The sequence below is a fragment of the Neofelis nebulosa genome, chromosome 1, assembly GCF_028018385.1.
Source record: "Neofelis nebulosa isolate mNeoNeb1 chromosome 1, mNeoNeb1.pri, whole genome shotgun sequence".
NCBI classification, from domain to species: domain Eukaryota; kingdom Metazoa; phylum Chordata; class Mammalia; order Carnivora; family Felidae; genus Neofelis; species Neofelis nebulosa.
In genome coordinates, this window is record NC_080782.1 from 54,896,533 (window position 1) to 54,906,091 (window position 9,559).

The 9,559-nt window shown below is 37.5% G+C and overlaps 1 protein-coding gene across 7 annotated transcripts in view; it reads left to right on the forward strand.

The window, feature by feature from the left end:
* Positions 1 to 6,565, forward strand: part of MAT2B (methionine adenosyltransferase 2 non-catalytic beta subunit) — a 153,054-nt gene extending 146,489 nt beyond the window's left edge. For all 7 annotated transcript variants that reach the window (XR_009259575.1, XR_009259566.1, XR_009259572.1 and 4 more), the window contains one exon: positions 4,575 to 6,565. The gene's annotated coding sequence lies outside the window, so the exon portion shown is untranslated. The remainder of the gene's footprint in view (positions 1 to 4,574) is intronic.
* The last annotated feature ends 2,994 nt before the right edge of the window (positions 6,566 to 9,559 follow it).

Consider the following 9,559-nt stretch of genomic DNA (forward strand, 5'->3'; position numbering starts at 1 on the left):
GTGATAGGAATTTATTGGTTTATATACCAGAAAAACCCTGGAATACATAAAGCTTCAGCTGGATCCAGGTACTGAAATGGTGACTTGGTTGCTCAGGAGTTGGTCTCTCCATCTCTTAGTTCTGTATGAATTTATTTAGCGAGCTAATGCTAAGATGACAAGATGATCACCAATGACCCAAGCAACTGCTATCTTCTTAGACATCAGTGGAAAAAGCTTCATTTAAAACAAATATTTCCAGGGGCACCTGGGTGGCTCAGTTGGTTAAGCGTCCGACTTTGGCTCAGGTTATAATCTCATGTTCCGTGAGTTTGAACCCCGTGTTGGGCTCTGTGCTGACAGCTCAGAGCTTGGAGCCTGCTTCCAATTCTGTGTCTCCCTCTCTCTCTGCCCCTCCCCTGCTCATGCTCTGTCTCTCTCGCTCTTAAAAATAAATAAAGATAAACAAAATTTAAAAAAATATTTCTAGAATTTGCATTCATTGGGCTAGGCCAACCTTGAATTGAGCCAGCCTCAATAAACTCCAGGGACATTGAGTAAAGAATGATGGTCTCCCATAAAATATTAAAAAGGCACTATCAGCAAAAGGGAAATATTTGTTGGTCAGGCTACAAAAACAGATGTACTATGCAAAGCATCACATGTAATATGCAAAACATTACATATGCTATATGTAATCATAGTTTCAGTGGTACGTTTTGCTGGAGGCTTATGGAATCAATCCCAGCACTCTATAGTTGTATGTCAGGCTCTGTGTACATTTGTTTGTTTATATTTTAGATAAAATTTACCAGATGGGAGAAATCCATTGGTGATGCCTAGCTGGCTTGGTGGAAGTGATCAGAGGATGTGGGTAAATTCATCTTTGAACAAATGAATTAAATATGCACAGTAAATGGTTTAATGCACAGCAGGAAAGTGGCTCCTAAGCGTTGGGGAAGAAAGCAAAGCCAGCAGAGCAGCAAGCCTCGCGCAGTTACTCCTGTGGTCAGGTCTGAGAGGTGGCGATAGCCAGGAGGCTAGCAGAGTGCTTTGTAGCACAGAGCTTGTCTGAGTGTGCAATATGTTACCTACAGCTGGGTCTGGCATAATCATCCCTGACTAATGGGAGGTGAGAGGAGGGGGTTCAAGTGCTGAATAAATAAATTACTTAATTACATATTATCAGAGAGAAGAACAGATGGTCAGCTTAGCCCATCTCCTGATGCCTTTGGCTTCAGAATGGAGAGTAGATCTCATGAGACTGGAGCAGGTTGGGCTCTTGATTCTCTTTATCTGCTGGTCCTACCAGAGGTTCATGGTGTTCAGGAATAAACAGGCCTCATTTCCCCAAGGCTGGAGGGCACTGGGTGCTCCAGTGCCCATTCTGAACTAAAGCTGGGCAGGTCTAAACTACTCGGCATTTTCTACTTTGTTAATTTTGGCACCAGATGGAGGTAAAAATGCATTTCATTTCCTGTAAAATGGTTGAAAGTGATTTTCAATTGAGAATCTAATAAAATGTGAAGCGGGTAGTTGAGCATTTATTTTATGTGCTCAGGAGTATCTCCTATCATGTCAGACCATACACTTGTTTTCCTTGGCTTTCGATGTCCCCGTGGAGAACCCACTTTTTCTATGTACTGGTTGCTCTGGTGTCAGAGGGAAGGGTGGCTGAGGTTGGATTCTGGAAGCACCATGTTTGTTTTCAGATGCCTCAGTTTGACATGGGAAGGTCTTCAGAGAGGGTGGCTGGTTCCCAAATGCTGGTGTGGGGATGGTTGCCAGATTGGCTGCGTTGGAATCACCTATGTTGTTTATTGAAGCTATTTGTTCTTTAGCTCCAAGCATAGAGATTCTGATTCATTAGGTCTTGGATAGGCTCTGGGAATCTGTGTTTCTAAAAAGCTCTACAAATGATTATGAATTAAGTTTGGAGATCACTGTATCAGTTGGGTGGCAGGAAATGGAAAGTCTCTTTGAGAGGTTATTAAAGACACTTTAATAACCGCTTATTTACAAAGGTGTGAGCAAGTTTAGGGGGAACTGTTAAGGGATGATGAGCCATCCTAGCAGTAGTAGGAAATAGGTGCAAGGGGAGGAAGTAGTTACCAGAACTTGATGGGACTTATAGGTGTAAGAGAAGACCCCTGGACAGGCACCATGGACAGCCATTGTCACCCCATCCTCTGGCAGGGAGGAAAACTTCTCTCTCCTTTGGCCCTTTGATCTCTTTCTGGTGCTTTTCATTGGCCAGATCCATAGGGCCAGGAGTCCAGGCGATGCAGTCTATAAAAGTCAGACTTCTGAGACACCAGACAAGATGGAGAAGGCTGGAGAGTGGAACTGAAGGAGCAGATAAAGAATATCTACCACATGTTGGTATAGATGATATTTTCTAGTTACACATTTGTATCAATATGGGAATGGCAAATATGTGGATGTGTTTTTGTTTACAGACACACTTTTTTTGGGGGGGGGTATGAAATTGCCTTCTCAACGATTTCATCATAGAGACTGGAAACTCTTAAGGAACAGGGCTGACATCTTTAGAATTATCTTCCTGTGCCCTGCCCATGGTTTAGCCAGTTAATATTCTTTCTCTGGAAAGGGCTGTAAGGAGAATATTTTGGAATATCACACATTTTAGAGAATGTTTTGGAAGTTGTGTACCTGGTTGGCAACTTTACATTTAGCAATATATTTTTGGGATGCTCTATTCTCTCTTATTAAGTTATTGTGGCTCTATCGTTCCATATTCTGTGAATTTATTTGTACTTTATAGGAAGCTGTTTATATTTGTAACCAATACGATCTTCATGCTGAATACGTCTCCTTAAAGAAACCACCTTTCTATACTTCCTAAAAGATTGAATTTAGTTGTATTGCTCTTTTTTTTTTTTTTTTGGTTTTATGTCAGAAATTTATTTCACTGTATTCGAAGCTTGCATAAATGCTTATTTGTGAGTATAACGCCATATCAGACGGATTGGATTAATTTTGATTATAGTGTGTTGCCTGTGAAGATTTGAGCACATCTTAATATAGCAGTAAAAAAAAAAAAAAAAAAAACCTTTATGGGAACTGTCCATGGAATCCCTGAAGATTTATCTACAGCTTCTGTTTTAAGACTCCAGCTCCTTCCCCCCCAGTGAAGAAGTGTTTGGCATGTAGAGTCTCCCTTCTTGATACAAACTAACAGCTCAAAGACAAAGTCTTCCACTACAGCTATTCATTAGGTCTCCTGTGTCTGGTAAAGAGGACAGTTCTGGTCTCACACCAAGGGAATAATATGCATACTGATTGCCAGCATCTTTTAGTACCTAATGTGTCCTGGGCACTTGACATACAATTTAGTTCTTCCAGTTCTTCCAGTTGTTCAGGAAGAAAGCTTTGGAGTAAACTTTGAATCCCTTTTTTTTTTCTTCACATACCTATATAAATCTACTCCAGATTGTCTACAAAACAACTCCAGAAGTCTCTACTTTCAAAATATATACAGAATCTGGTCACTTCTCACCATGTGCAATGCAGGGTGTTAGTTCAAGTCACCATCATCTCTCCCCTGGATTCGACTAGTGACCTCCTAAATGCATTGCCTGTGTCTCTCCCTTCTCCCTTCCATCTTTTTTTTTTTCTATAGAGCAAACAGAGAAAGGCCTGTTAAAGATCAGATCATGTAGCTCTTCTATTTATAGCCCTCCAGTGGCACCCACCTCACAAAGTCATTACCATAGCTTCTAAGGTGGAACCCTATCTTTTCTTAACTCTCTCTCTGACCTCATCTCCTTTTGCTCTCCTCTCATTATATCTACCTACAGCATACTTCTGCCTTTGTATAGGCCATTCCTTCTGCCTAGAATCCTCTTCCTCCAGTTTTTTACTCTCTTATTTCATTCAGGTCTCTTGAAATATGACCCTCTGAGAGAAGCCTTCTCTGAATACTGTATATATAGCAGCCACCATTACTCTCCTTTCACCGCATTGTGTTCTTTTTCCTTGTATTACATATCAGCACCTGACATATTTACCTGTTTGTTTCTTCTGCACGCAAATTAAAGCTTCTTAAAGGCTGACTTAAAGACCTTTAAGGTCCCTGGTCTATCTCTTGCACCTGCTTTAGTAAATGGCACATAGATGGTGTTCATCAAATATGGGTTAAGTAAATGAGTGGATTTAGGAGTAAATCAATTATTCTTAAGAAATATATTATCTAGCGTTTAGCAAAAATAACTCAGAAAATTTTCATTTTAAATAATATTGTATTGAGTACTTACCTGATACTTTGCTAAGCATTTTATCAGCCTTATTGCCAATGAAGAATGTTTTGGTTTATTGTGAAGGAGGGGAATATGCGTATCACATACACACACATGTGCACGTGTACATGCAAATATAAACATACATATATGTTATGTATGAATGTGCATGTTCATGTATGTATGCATGTGTGTGAGTGTGTGGAAGAATGTGCATGTACTTTGCATGTGTGTGCATGATTATGAGTGTGTTTGTGTTTAAAACTTTTCTTGGCCCAGGAAGGAGATACTTTCCTACTCAATAGTTCATTGGAAAATCTCCATCTTCTGTCCTAGGAGCCGGTGCCAAAGGTGGACATGGAAGAAGGAGACAGTGGGGATCTGCACATGAATGAAGAGACCTGACTGTGGAGTATTAGAGGATTTATTAAAGGATTGGATAGTTTTCCTTTATGGTCTTTGTGAAGCCTCGGAGTTACTAACTGCCAGTGCAATATGGTATCACAAAGATAACAGCCTTTACTAAAAGTTCAGTTTTCTATTCCTACCTTGGAAAGCAGCAGCTTAACAAACCCAAGTGGTCAACGTTTATGGTACTCCTGTCTTTCTTCTAGGACCCTTTGAAATATATGTCTTTTGAATTTAGTTTTGCTGGAAAAATCTGCATCCAATTTGAATGAAATTGAATATGTTTCAGGGCTCAAGCAGCATGCCTTCCATCTGAAGCAAAATGGAGATGAATTTCAATTAGATGTTCCCATTATAATCTGTCTCCACCTGTAGTTTTCCATAAAAATTGCTAGGAAGTGTGGTATAATGTATGATCAGGATTTGCCCACTGGCATCAGTGTCCCATTATCTTAGTAAAAAAGCACAAAATAATTAGTCTGATGCATATAGATAGCAGCTTCTTACAGCGAGTGACTTTAATTGTGGTGAGTAATATATACGGAGTTTGAAGTATTATATATTTCCCTCCCAAGAAGATACCAATTACTAATTCAGTTGACAAAGTAACGATATTTCAGAAGATTTAATGCAAACTGAACATTGTAGTCAATAGCCACTGTAAAATGTCCATTTTATGGCCTTATTTTTGCTTGAGCTTAATTTATGGTAATTTGGTAGTTGCATATAGCCTGGAAGTATGCTGTTGGCTTGAATTAGTACTTGGGTATTGCATAAATCATACTGAATGTGTTGGCTTCATCTAATGCCTTTCTTTCTCCTACAGTTGGAATCCTTCTTATCTTGTCATTTCTCTCCCCTCAATCCTACCTGTAAATTCATGGGGCTCTAAGAGCTCAGTATTTAGGAGATCACTTCCTCATAGAGTAGCATCTTCCAAAGCCAGATAGAGTTCTGTGCTTCACAGGGAGGGAATTTAGCAAAAAATTTTTTTGTGGGATAGAGTATTTGTATTATCCCACCTTAAGTGCTTTAAAGGAAAATACAATTCCCTCTCCCTGTCCTATTTGCCTCTAAAATCCATGCTAATATAAAAGGCAAGGTTTAAAAGTATTATATTATTTGAACTAATTTTTCCAGTGCTGGTTTATATTAGTTTTTTCAATTTTGTTTTTTAATCTGAAACATAGGACAAATATGCCAGCATGCTCTAAGCTCACAGGTAATCTACCTGGGGACCTAAATAATATGAATCATCCAACTCTATGGTAAGATTTAGTTTAGGTGACTGGTCTTCAAAGAAACACATTGGATGTTTCAGAACTAATGAGATAATTGCCTATGTTCTGCTGTTCTTTTATACTTGTTGATAAAGATTTTGAAGTTTTAGTTGTGGTTAGTCATTTTTAAAAATGATTAAAAATTTTAAGTCAATAAATGTCACATAGACATCTAATTGTGAGCAACCTCATTTTAAATGTTGTAGGAAACCATGTTTTAAAATGTAGGTTCTTCTCTTGAACCCATAAAATCATAATACAATATTGACATCTCTTCCTAAGTTGGATAACAATATTCTTCTAATTTAGTTACACAACTCTCTTCCTTTACTTACAATCATAATAGTTGACATCTGTACATAAATTATACAGAACTTTTATAGGCATTACCAGTTTTAACCCACATATCACCCCCCCATGTTGTAAGCATTATTATCTACAATTTAAATGAAGAAACAAGCAAATTTAAAATGGTATATTTTCTAATTATAAAATGACAAATGTTTATTGTAGGAAATCTCAAAAGTGTCAAAAGTACACAGGTGTTGCTGGTAAGACTGACCAAACAACAATATAGAAAGGACACAAATTACCAATAGCATGAATAAAATAAGTCGATATCACTACAGACCCCACAGATATTAAAAGGACACTAAAGAAATGCTACAAACAACTCTATGCACATGAATTCAATATTCAATAATAAGAAAAATGTACTAATTCCTTAAAAAATACTATTACCAAACTCACTGAAGATGAAATAGGTAACCTGAATACTCCTATCACTTTATTAAAAAGCTGAATACATAGTTTAAAACCTGTAAAAGAAATCTATGGCCCAGGTGGTCTGACTGGTGAATTCTAGCAAACATTTCAAGAAGAATGAACATAAATTTTATACAGTTTCTTTTTCCTTTGTCAAAAGTATAAATACACAGATCATTGGAGAATCCAGAAATAGATCAACACAAATATGACCATTTGATTTTATTTGCATTTGATTATCTTATTTATTTTAGTGAAAAACTATCTTTAAACAATTTTATATTTACAGAAAAATTAAACAATTTTATATTTACAGAAAAACTGAGAAGATAATAGAGTTCCTATATACCCCTTACCCACAGTTTCTTCTATTATTAACATCTCACATTAATATGGTACATTGGTGGGGTGCCTGGGTGGCTCAGTCAGTTAAGCGTCCGACTTCAACTCAGGTCACGATCTCGCGGTCCGTGAGTTTGAGCCCCGCGTGGGGCTCTGGGCTGATGGCTTAGAGCCTGGAGCCTGCTTCCAATTCTGTGTCTCCCTCTCTCTCTGCCCCTCCCGCATTCATGCTCTGTCTCTCTCTGTCTCAAAAATAAATAAACATTAAAAAAAATATATGGTACATTGGTTATAATTAATGAACCAATATTGATACATTATTATTAACTAAAGTTCATACCTTTTTTATTTAAATATTTCTTTAGCTTTTACCTAAACTCTTTTTTCTGTTCCAGAGTTCGATGGAGGATGCACATTACATTTAGTTGTCACGTGTCCTTAGGTTCTCTCTTAGCTGTGGCAGTTTCTCAGACTTACCTTGTTTTTGTTCACCTCAATAGTCTTGAAGAGTATGGTTGGGTCTTTTGTAGATTGCCCCTCAATTGGGATTTTCCTGATTTTTTTTTCTAAGTGTTTATTTATTTATTTTTTAGTTTTTGAGAGAGAGGGGGAGAGAGAGGGGGAGACCGCGAGTGTGAGCAGGGAAGGAGCAGAGAAAGAGGGGGACAGAGGATGTGATGTGGGCTCTGTGCTGATAGCACAAAGCTTGACATGGGGCTCAAACCCATGAACTGTGAGATCATGACCTGAGCTGAAGTTCACGACTGAGCCACCCAGGCGACCCCCTGAAGTTTTTTCATAGACTGTGGCTTTATTTTTGGGGGAGGAAGATCATAGAGGTAAAATACCTTTTTCATCACATTATATCAAGAGCACATACTACCAATGTGACTTACCACTGTTGACGTTGACTTTGATCATCTGGCTGAAATAGTGTTTGTCATTTTTCAACTGAAAACTTTTCATTTCCCCTGTTTTCCATACTTAACTATTTGGAGGCAAGTTGCTATACCTAGCCCATACTTAAGGAGTGGGGGGTTATGTTCCCTCCTCCTTGAGGAAAGACTATGTAACTAAACTACCTGAAATTCTTCTGCATGGAAGATTTAGCTCTTTTCCCTATTTATATCTATCTATCTATCTATCTATCTATCTGGGAGTATGGGTCCATGAATATTTATTTTATGGGTTATAATCCAATATGACTTTGTTTTGTTGCTCAAATTGTTCCAAGTCAGAACATTGGGAAATCTTTCAATTGGCTCCTGTTTCACTTTCATATGCCCTGATGGTGTTTTTTGTTTTTTGTTTTTGAAAGTACTTCCTTAATTCCTGGCACTACAAGTTGCTCCTGGCACATCTTGTACATTTCCTACTAGGAACCTCTTCTATATTTTCTGTTTCAGCCCTAGAATCCCCCCATTCCTTCATTCTCCAAGAAGACCTGGTTCTTTTTCTTGGATAGTGGTATTAGAAACCAAGACCTGGACACTAGTTTGTCCACTGCTACTGAGATGTTACAGACTCTAGGCCCTTTGGTTGATGGATCAGGGAAATTTATATTTGTATACTGTGTCTATACATGTGTTTATAACTATTTCTGCATGTAATCATTTTAATTTATATTAAGCTAAACATGAGTTAATGATGTCTCCAACTCTAATATCATATGGATCTTTCTAGCTCCTTCTCTTGTTTATCCGTAAACCCCACTCCAACAATAAGAACTTGGGCTTCCATCATTCACCATTTATACTCTTAATTGTTTAATTCCAGTATACATGTATAGCTGAGTTAGATTTGTTAACCTTTTCTTGCATGGGAAAAATTTTATCAACTAAAGCATAGTGTTTACACTTGATCTTAGCCAAAACGATAAGAAGTGACTGAGCATAGCATTTAAATAGAGTTTCTTTTACCTTTAATTTTATAAATTCCATTAATTTCCAAAGTTACTTAGGTCAGCATCACCTCTTCCAGTGAGGTAGTTTTATACATTTGTAATACTGTTAGATTGCTTTGTCACATTCTATATTCCATTCTGGGATCATATGTCATCCTAAGTAATTTTTAAAATTTTGCATACATTAAGGTCCATTGTAAAGTTTTATAAGTTGAATGGCTTTGACAGGTGCATAATGTCATATGTCAGGAATCATACAGCATAGTTACACCACTCTAAAAATTCCCCATGCTTCAATTCTCCCTTCTAAACCCCTGGCAATCCCTGATCTTTTTACTGTCTCTATAGTTTTGCTTTTTCTACAATGCCATATAATTGTCATCAGACAGTATATATAGCCTTTTCAGACTGGCTTCTTTTACTTAAAGATATGCATTTATGATTCTTCCATGTATTCTCATGACTTGGTAACTCATTTATTTTTGTTCATAAATAATATTCCATTGTATAATTGCCATTTGACTTTTTCAAAGGTGCCTAAGTGATTCAATGGAAAAAGTATAGTCCTTTTGACAATGTTGGAACTATTTGGGTCCATTTACAAACCATGGCACTCAATCTTG